Below are 11298 nucleotides of genomic sequence, written 5' to 3'. Positions count from 1 at the left end.
CTATAGCTCCTATATATAATGTTCATCCGATTTCTAGTATTTGTTACCCACAGCCGTAATATGCACTCCGTAACAACAATATTCAGGGAAATATATCAAATGCAGCTCAGAAATATCTTTGCCAAATTTTATCGAGATCGGTTCCGATTTGGATATAGCTCCCATATATATCTTTATCTGATTTCAAATTAACTGTGTACCAAATGGGCAATACAAGTCCGAATTTAAAAGATACAAATGCTTCGGCATATTTAGTCCATTGAATTTTAAATTATAATTATAATCCTAGCGTGTATGATTGAATTCTCCCATAAAAACTTTTAATTGTAATGCCGAGCTCTACTAAATTAGCAAACTTGTGTAGGGTATCATAAAGTCGGCCCCGACCGACTTTAGGACTTTCTTTACTGGTTATTGATGATGAACTCGTCGTTAATTCACTATATAAACATTTATATAAATTGCGGATTGCTCTACTGCTTAGGGTATCATAATGTCGGCCCCGTCCGACTTTTGTCCTCTTAGTTATGAAATGCTTAGTAAAATACAAGTCATTATTTTCCTTAGATTTGATGTTTTGATAAAATAAAATCAAAGAAAAATCAAACCAGTCATACGTATCCGAGATTATAGTCTCGCTATGAACATTTCAACATTGACTTACTAAATCCTTATCTGCTCATAGCTGTTTTCTTTTGTTAGAGTTACACGAATCAACATTTAACATCTGATCGGCTGATTGAGTTCCTACAAAATGTGATCAAACCTACTCAATCTTACTAATTGCAGCCTTCTGGTCCAAATTTTCTGATACCTGCCCCACCAATGGTATGCATTAATAAATGGTCATATGCTGAGTATCCAGCAAGCCATCTGATACGTTCAAACTCTTTTTTTTTTCGTTTATTTATTTTTTAAATTAGAATGTGTCTTTACCTTTAATGTGCTTTTCTAATAATATAATTACAAAACCGAATCGTATAATAACAACTCTGTCTCCGCCACCACCACATGTGTGTAATTGAATAAAAGCATTTTAAAACCAATATTTTTAATGGCATCAAATTTCCTTGTTTTCAAAGCAATTGTGTGTATGCACCATGTTATTGTCACTGGAATGGATATTCGAATACATTAGGGTGTTCTTAGGACACATACAACTAAATAAAATCATGGAGTTATGTACGAAAAATAATAATAATTTAAAATAAATAAATACAGAAAAATATTCTTAACATGGGTGTTAAAAATAGAGCTTAACAACAATTTAGAATAATTGGTCTTCTAACATTGGATAAGGATCACATTTTTCCATATTTTAAAAAGTCACACAAATATGTATTTAAATAACCCATCAGCTACCTTAATATGCACAATCCCATATGTCTGTCTGTTTGTTTTTTTTTTTTTTTTTTCACTTTTTTCTGAACGCGCAAAGAAGATAAAAAAGCAAATACAAACGTTCATCGTCAACAATCATCCCTCTTCAAATTGTTATAATTGCATCATAACCACTTCATTAAAAAATTATAATGTAAACTCTGTTCGGCTGGTGGGTATGATGCCGACGCTGCTGCTGCTGCTACTGCTGTTCTGTCTGTGATTTATTTTGCCTCCTTTTGTCTTTGTAGACGACGACGGCAAGAGCGCACTTCTGTCAAATGGAAATATGCGAATGTATTCAACAAACGAATTACGACTGTAGGCAGGATTGCAGAAATGAATGACTTTAGCCACAAAACCCGCTTTAAAAGGATTTCTGTTAAATTAAACTCCAACCACAACGCACATCACGTAGTGTTTACCCTCGCATGATGTTTGCGGAGGTGAGCAGGGAAGCTGTTATTTGCTGTGGCACATGGTTGACTCTTCAAATAGTAATGGAATATAATTCTAATTGCTTTGCTAAAAAAAAAAAAAAAATAAGTCAATATAAGATATTCGGGCTATAACATGTTTGGTGCACAATAAAAGGCAAATCGGACCAAGATATATAAGGGAGCTATATCTAAATTTTGACCGATTATCTCTAATTTTAATAAGGTTCGTCCTTGGGCCAAACAAATGATTAGTGCAAAATTTCATCTGGATAGGCTAAATGTCAACTGTAATTTGTCAACTGTAATTTGTTTAAAAAATACGTGGACTGGCGGACAGACAGACGGACGGACATGCATAAATCGACTCAGAATGTGATTCTATGCAGATCATCAAAATGAACTATGGGTCTATCTCATTTTCTTTTGCCTGTTACAAACAAATGAACAAAAAAATAATACCCTGACCACCTTGTAGGGTACAAAAAGAAGAAAAAAGCTCATGCGTACTGTAATGGCAACACACAAATATGAGATATAAAATCTTAAATTCGTCGAAAAATATAGAGTACACTTATATAGTCCGTATTTCCAACTGATCTCGCATTCTCCAATGTGAGTTACTGTTTTGTAGAATAAACGGGTACCAGGGTGTTTGGGGAAAGAGTATATCTTGAGTTATGAAACTGAATGAATGTGGGTGAAAGCTAGTATTCATGCTAGATGTGGACATATCTTTCGGCATTCGAACTAAAATGGTTTTAAAAGTATTTTAATATTTTAACTCTACTCGGAAGCTGTCTTTAAATTCCCTAAAGAGCACGAAAAAAACTAATAGGTATTAAATCATGTACCATGGTATTGCGTGAATGGATTGAAATAAAATCTAAAACCAGCAAAGCAAGGTCCAAATTTTATTATACCCTCCACCATAGTATGTTAGGATATATTAAGTTTGTCATTCCCTTTGTAACACATCGAAATATACATTTTAGACCCCACAAAGTATATACAGGATGAGATGAAAAAACTGCAACCAACTTCAGACTGCTGTCATTTCTAAGCCACTCGTCCGACATCTGTTTAAAATATTCCAGTGACAGCACATTATATTGTTTACAAGCGTACAAAAGCATATTTTTTAATTTTCCAGAAAAAAAATTGTTCGTGCTGGAAAACCACAAGTGTCTATCGTTAGAACACTCCCGAATTTAAATGATAATTTAAATGTGAATAAATCTTTTGCGTCTCATACCATCATTCGTTACCGTGATGCATTTAGCTCAGCTCGACGTCAAGGAAGTGGACGAAAAAAAACAGCAACATCAGCAGAAATGGTTCGAAAAGGCCGAAAATGCCTCGAAAGCTGAACATATCGCAATATTCCATTCGGCAAATATTGAAAAATGAACTCGGGGTAAAGCCATAGAAGTTCCAGAAAGTGCAAGAATTTACCGCAACTGAAAGAAAATAGACTCAAAAAAGCTAAAGATTTGCTTCGTTTGGCCGAAAGTGGTGAACTGCCGAATTTGGTTTTCTCCGATGAGAAAACATTCGTTGTCCAGCAGTTTGTAACCAAACAAAAAGATCGTGTTTACTTGCCAAAGAGGTCAGCTGAAAATGTGCACCTTCGGTTGGCCACCAGAATTCAAGCACCGGCCATGGTGATGGTGTGGGCCGCCATGACAGCCGATGGTCGCTCCCCGCTCGTTTTAATAAGGTCGATTAATCATCAGAATAAATACCGAATATTATGGCGAAAATATTCTAGAGGGTATATAAAAGCCTTGGGCATGCAAATATTTTGGCCGCAGACCTTGGACATTCCAACAGGACTCAGCACCATCGCACTCAGCACGCCCCACCAAGAATGTTTTCAAAATGAGGTTCCTCGCTTCCAGCCCATAATGGCCACCAAAATCTCCGGATACCAACACGTTGGACGTTGGATCGTGTCTGGAGTATTTAGGAAAGTAAAGTTGGCACTAAAAAATACCAAAGTGTCGATCACCTCAAGCAGGCGCTTCGCCGGAAATGGGCCAAAGTAACGCAGAGCAAAATTCGGACCGCGTGTGACGGTTTCATTGGCTGTGTGAAGGCCATGATGTGTACCAAAGGTGACCAATTCGAACAAATCTAAACTTATTCTAAAATGTGATGCCATTTTGTGCTTTCACTCAATAGAAATAAAACAAGTAAAAAAACTATAAGTTCGGCCGGGCCGAACTTTTAATACCCTCCACCATTTGGTACAAATTTGGCAATTTTCAAAAAAAAAATCTGTTAAAATCTTAAAAATGCCGAATGGCTATACGACGACGTGGACCTGCATAGTCAAATTTTGTCATAAGTTATTACAATATTTAAATGCGAAACTTGAAGAAAAATCTGTTTAAAATATAGCTAAAATCATCAAAATACTGAATATAGGGGGTACCGTTATATGGGGGCCATACGATGACGTGGACCTGCACAGACAATTTTCTGGGATGGGCTGAAGTATCCATTACGAACTTCACATGAGAAATTTAAAACAATCCCGGTAAATAATGCCGCTAAAATCATCAAAATACCGAATATCGGGGGGTACGGTATATGGTGGCTATACGAAGGCGGGGACCTACATGGCCCATTTTCTGTTTTATGCTGCAGTATGTATTACGAACTTCAAGCACCAAATTTGGAACGATTCCGTTAAATAATGTCGCTAAAATGATCAAAATACCGAATATCGGGGGGTACCGTTATATGGGGGCTATACCAAGACGTGGACCTACATGGCCCATTTTCTTTCTTATGCTGCAGTATGTATTACGAACTTCAAACACCAAATTTGGAACGATTCCTTTAAATAATGTCGCTAAAATCATGAAATACCGAATATCGGGGGGTACCGTTATATGGGGGCTATACGAAGACGTGAACCTACATGGCCCATTTTCTTTTTTATGCTGCAGTATATATTACGAACACCAAATTTGGAACGATTCCTTTAAATAATGTCGCTAAAATCATCAAAATACCGAATAACGGGAGGTACCGTTATATGGGGGCTACATGAAAACGTGGACCTATACATATAATGTTACCCCACTGGAGCTAGAATCCATTACGACTTACAGAGGTCAATTTTTAGACAAATCCGTGGAAAAATGTGGCAAAAATAATCAAAATACCGAATATCGGGAGGTACCGTTATATGGGGGCTATACCAAAACGTGGACCGATATATCCCATTTCCAATACCAACCATCCTAGGGACAATACACACACTTGTGCCAAATTTCAAAGGTCTACGTCAAATAATGTGGGCTCTATCGTGATTTCAACAGACAGACGGACAGACAGACAGACAGACAGACAGACGGACAGACAGACGGACATCGCTAAATCGTCTTAGAATTTTATGCTGATTATGAATATATATACTTTATGGGGTCTACGACGAATATTTAGAGGTGTTACAAACGGAACGACAAAGTTAATATACCCTCCTACCCATGGTGGAGGGTATAAAAATGAAATATCGCGTTTGACTTTGTTGCAGTTTTTTTATCTCACACTTCTCTTCTAGGGAATAAAGTACTCAGAAAAAAATTCTTGTGTGGATTTTCAGACAATTCCAATGAAAAATGTGGCTAAAATCATAAAAATACTGAATATAGGGGGTTACCGTTATATGGGGGGCTATACGATATCGTCCACCGATATAGCGCATCTTCGAACTTAACCTAGCTGCAGACAAAAGACAGATCTGTTCAAAATTTTAGCTTCATATTTTAATTTGTTTTGACAGACAAATAGAAGGACGGGCCTAAATCGTCCTAGAATTTTACGCTGATCAAGAATATATGTACTTTGTTGGGTCTAAAATTATTATTTCGATGAGTTACAAACGGAATAATGAACTCACTATACCCTCCATACTATATATGGTGGAGGAATTCAATTTTTCAGATCGATGACTTACTCCTGAGTCTCTAAGCACTCAGCACTCCAGTATTATACCAAAGGTCTTGGTCAAATCTCGGTGAACCTTAGAGGGTCTTGTGGTAGGTTCTCTCGTTAAATTCACAAAAACCTACATAAGCTTCAATATATTCTGCCTACTGTTATTCTTTTATTTTCACTCCATTCGTTATTACTTTCAAACTATTCTTTCCGTACGGACCGCTAGTCTCCGGGTTAACTACCTATGTCATATACAATACGCAGCCTTTCTCATTATAAAATTTCATGAAGTTTCTTTAAAAATATCATGTGCATTTTCAATAAAATTTTGAAAACAATAATTTGATTAATACTTCAAACAACAGCTCACAACAAAAATGTTCTAAAATATATGGCAACAGTAAAAGCATGCCTGTAAATGACATGAACCAGTTGACCAGTTGATGTATCGCATATTTTGAATCGAAAAAATCTGAACTCTGTGATAGCTGCTGCTATGTCGTCGTCGTTGTTGTTGCAATAGCAAACGATGATGGGGATGATGATGATGATGTTCATGTCAAAATGGATGACAATGTTGAAGCTACAACTGTCAAGAGTCTATGTGCTAACTTTGATTTCTGTGTTGATGCGAGGACGACGATTTATGTTTGCAGACATCAAAGGATTCAAGTTTTCAGTCACATTTCACAATTGCCAAAGTTGAACTGGCATATTGGACAATTGTCCAAGCACTGTTGGCTCTCCTCGTCTTCTATGCAAGAACACAATAATGTTCTTATTTCGTCAGCAGAAACGGAATGTGCCCATGTGTATGTCCATTTTGATTTGTCATCGTCGAGCAATAAAACGAGATTTTGGAAATAAATGTCAATACAGCATAATTAGGTAAAAATGTGTCCCTGCAAGTGGGAAGGGGAACAATTTTCACAGAGAACTATGTCAAATCCTTGAGTTGCAATATCGGCATTGTGGGAAATAGCAATTTAAATTGGAGATCATTTGGTCTAGCAATGAAATATGAGACCTTAACCGATAATTGTAAAATAGGTTGAACATTTCGAAATAATAAAGTAACTATTATTTTAGCTTCAAAGATACAGATTTACGTAATATCTGATGCTATTTATATATTATGTGTTAGGTACAAAAATCCACATTTGCTGACAATAAAAAATAATTTTCGTTTTATTTTAGTAAGACAATCCCTTTCGTTCATCAACCTGGTTAAGAGTCAACTCATTAATCAAAATGTAATTGTATCCAAACTTCGAACATTTTATAATCGAAATTTTGAAAATTATAATATTTTTTTTTATGAAATTTCGGTTACTACGTTTAATAAGAATGAGTCTCCGATTCCATCAATTTTTTATTTCCTATAAATGCCAACGACTCAAAAAAGTCCAAGTACATTTTGATCAAGAAGCGTGGACTTCTTTAAAAAAATGCAAAACCTTCCTTACCAAGAACCGTGGATTTTTGAAATATGCCTGGATTTCCTAGTCAAAACACATGCCATAAAGCATTCATTTATAAAAAAAAATCTAAGGACTTATTGGCCAAGATATTCAAAACACAATCAGCTTTAGAGCGTGGATTCCGCAAATTAACACATTCCGGTCAAGGAGGTGGATTTATTTATAAATGCAAAGATTTTCTTTCCAAAAAACAAAGAAAATTATATTTCTTAAAAACAGTATTCCAGGAAATTTTTGCACAATAAGCATGGATTTCCTAAAAAATCTAAGAACGTCTCCTTTAAAAAATATCCCAACGACGACTTGATCAAGAAGCGTGGATTTCTTAAAAACAGCATTTCAAGGACTTCTTGTTCAAGAACAGTCGATTTCTTTAAAAAGAATATTTAAAGGACTTCTTGCACAAGAACCGGGGATTCCTTAAAAAACTTCTTGGAACAAGAAGTGTGGATTTTTTAAAAATATTTAAAGGAGGGTTTGCTCAAGAAGCGTGGATTTCTTAAAAACAGGATTCCAAGGACTTTTTGCTCAAGAAACGTGGATTTCTTAAAAACAGGATTCCAAGGACTTTTTGCCCAAGAAACGTGGATTTCTTAAAAACAGGATTCCAAGGACTTTTTGCCCAAGAAACGTGGATTTCCTAAAAACAGGATTCCAAGGACTTTTTGCCCAAGAAACGTGGATTTCTTAAAAACAGGGTTCCAAGGACTTTTTGCCCAAGAAACGTGGATTTCTTAAAAACAGGATTCCAAGGACATTTTGCCCAAGAAACGTGGATTTCTTAAAAACAGGATTCCAATGACTTTTTGCCCAAGAAACGTGGATTTCTTAAAAACAGGATTCCAAGGACTTTTTGCCCAAGAAACGTGGATTTCTTAAAAACAGGATTCCAAGGACTTTTTCCCAAGAAACGTGGATTTCTTAAAACAGGATTCCAAGGACTTTTTACCCAAGAAACGTGGATTTCTTACAAACAGGATTCCAAGGACTTTTTGCCCAAGAAACGTGGATTTCTTAAAAACAGGATTCCAAGGACTTTTTGCCCAAGAAACGTGGATTTCTTAAAAACAGGATTCCAAGGACATTTTGCCCAAGAAACGTGGATTTCTTAAAAAAATTAAAACTCTTTCTTTTCAAGAAGCGTGGATTTCTTAAAAAAATCAAAACTCTTTCTTTTCAAGAAGCGTGGATTTCTTGAAAAAATCAAAACTCTTTCTTTTCAAGAAACGTGGATTTCTTAAAAAATCAAAACTCTTTCTTTTGAAGAAGCGTGGATTTCTTAAAAAACCAAAATTCTTTCTTTTCAAGAAGCGTGGATTTCTTGAAAAAATCAAAACTCTTTCTTTTCAAGAAGCGTGGATTTCTTAAAAAATCAAAACTCTTTCTTTTGAAGAAGCGTGGATTTCTTAAAAAACCAAAATTCTTTCTTTTCAAGAACTTTTCAAAAAGCAAGGATGTCTTAAAAAATCAAAATTCTTTCTTTCCAAGAACTTTTCAAAAAGCAAGGATGTCTTAAAAAATCAAAACTTTTTCTGTTCAAGAAGCAAGGATTTCTTAAAAAACCCATGAACTTTCTGGTATAAAAGTCCAAAGATATAGTGGTAAAAAAGGCTTCAAGGACTTTTTAGTAGATATTTCGTCCAAAAAAAATCGAGTACTTCCCGCTTAAGAAGAAGTGGTTTCTTTAAAACTTTCAAAAACTTCACATCCAACATTTATTTATTTATTTATTTTTTTGATCAGAAATCGTGGATTTTAAAATATATTATCAAGGTAACAGTCGTAAATAATAAACATTAAATTCCCCATGTCTCTTATACTTGAGGATTCTTTAATCATATTTTCAAGGAACTTCTGCTCGATGCCAGTCGTTGACTTTTCAAATATTTTTTTGAAAAACCTTTCGGCCATTATAAGGCATGGGTTAATTTTTTCAAGGATCTCCCGCTCGTTTTAAGTTGCGGATTTACAAAAAAAAAAAATGTGTCGGGAGGTCGCTCCAAATGTAAGGCGTGAATTTTTTAAGTACGATTTTAAGTCATTTATTCCTTAATCGTAAATTGGTTTAATAATATTTTAAGGCCCTCATCCTAATATTTTAAGGAACTTTCATCTATTATAAGTCGTAGATTACAAAAATATGTTTTAAGGCCGTCTCTTCCTCTCTGTATTATAAGACATAAGATTTAAAAGACCTCCCACATTTAAAAAAAAAAACATATTTTCAAGGACCCCTCGCCCATTATAAATCGTAAAATCTTTATAAGATTTTAAGGACCTCCCGCCTTTTTTAAGTGCTTAGAATTCGTGGAATTTTAAAAAATATATATTTCATGGACTTCTCGATCGTTATGGATCGGGGATTTCTAAAAAATAATTTTCAAGGACCTCCCGCCCATTATAAGTCTTAAATTTTTAATAAGATTTTGAGTCGTGAATTTCTTCAAAATTTTACGTGAATTTTAAAAAAGTATATTAGAAGGACCTGCCGCCTCTTATGGCCTATGACCAAATATACCGAACGATTGAACGTTTTGAATAATTCCATGTTTCACAGATTTTATGGCAACAAATAATAATTTTAAATTTTTGGGAAACAAATTGCAAATTAAGAGGTGTCTGGTTTTACGATAAAACATACAAATACTTTTTGAAAAACATTGCGAAAAAATATCCAAGCCGTTTATACACTGAAATAATACACATCATATATTTTGGTCTGTTTTTTTAGACACCTTGTCGGTCGGTCCGACCAGAATTTTCTAAATTGTTATTTTCATACATTTTCCTTCAAAAACCAGATTTCCTTTCGATTTGTTATTTTTTCCTCAATACATGTTCCACTTCGGTTCATCTCTCTCTTACTAATTTGAAAATGTTTGAAAATCTTCAATTTTTAATTGTCACTGGAACTTAAACACGTTTTGGAGTTGACCCCATCCATCCACTCTATCAATTTGAAGCACTTATTATTAAAAGTGGTGCACTGGTGGCATAGCAACTCTTCTTAAATTCCGGTCAGCTTGTCCACGTTATGTGCTGCAGTTTCATATCCGGTCTGTTAAGAGTTCTATCGACTGTCGCACAGCTACAAGCCTACACACACACATACATACGTACATGGATAATTCTAGTGTCCATCAAATGTGAATGTGGCATTCTAGTGCAAATCTATGCTGTGTAGGCATATTTGCGTTGTTTGCCTATCAGTCTGGCTATGCTTGGGTGTGAGTCAGTATTTGTGTGAATGTTTGCAATGGTGTTTGCATGTATCTGTCAATTTTCATATGTGTATTTAGGTCAACTGGTCATTCATAAAAGAAACAAAATGTTGTCGGCAAACACACAAAACATACATATCTGTACATACATGGTTTGTCAGCTTGTACATATGTATGTATGTAGGCTTATGCAATTCATATGACATACGGCTTCTCATACATGGGAATATTTTCGACAGCCTATATTGAAGACATGTACATATTAACAGTATAAATATTGAACAGTTGTTTTTTGTGTCCTCTCGCTCTCTAACAACTCTAATGGACTCTTCATTTTTTATAACAAACCAATGAATTATTAATTTCTTTTTTTTGAAATTCTGAATACAGTGTTTTATGTCATGGTATGGTATAGGTGAACATACGATTCATTTAATATTTGATATATTTTACTCGGAAAATTTTTAAAGGTAGTTTAACATTTCGAAGAATGGAATTTTTAGCAAATAGTTCGTATATTGTTCAAAATGTATGCAAGCATTCGAAAAAATATTTGAATTTAAGAACACTCGTACATGAACAATGGCTTTGTTTTCAAAGGATAAGACAAAAACGATAGGAAGTAAATATCGTTTTGCCGACAAGTATACAGAGTGAGAAAACCGCAACAGCGTCAAACGCCATAATTTTTAAATTTTTCTTATTTGGTTAATTGTTTGGCTTAAGGTAATTCAATTTTATTGAAGGAAAGCAAAGTCGGAAATAACATCAAATTTTAGAATAAGTTTAGATTCGCTCGAATTGGTCACCTTTGGCACGAATTATCAA

The sequence above is a fragment of the Musca domestica genome, unplaced genomic scaffold, assembly GCF_030504385.1.
Source record: "Musca domestica strain aabys unplaced genomic scaffold, Musca_domestica.polishedcontigs.V.1.1 1, whole genome shotgun sequence".
Taxonomy (NCBI): Eukaryota; Metazoa; Arthropoda; class Insecta; order Diptera; family Muscidae; genus Musca; species Musca domestica.
Note: the sequence above shows the minus strand (reverse complement) of the source record.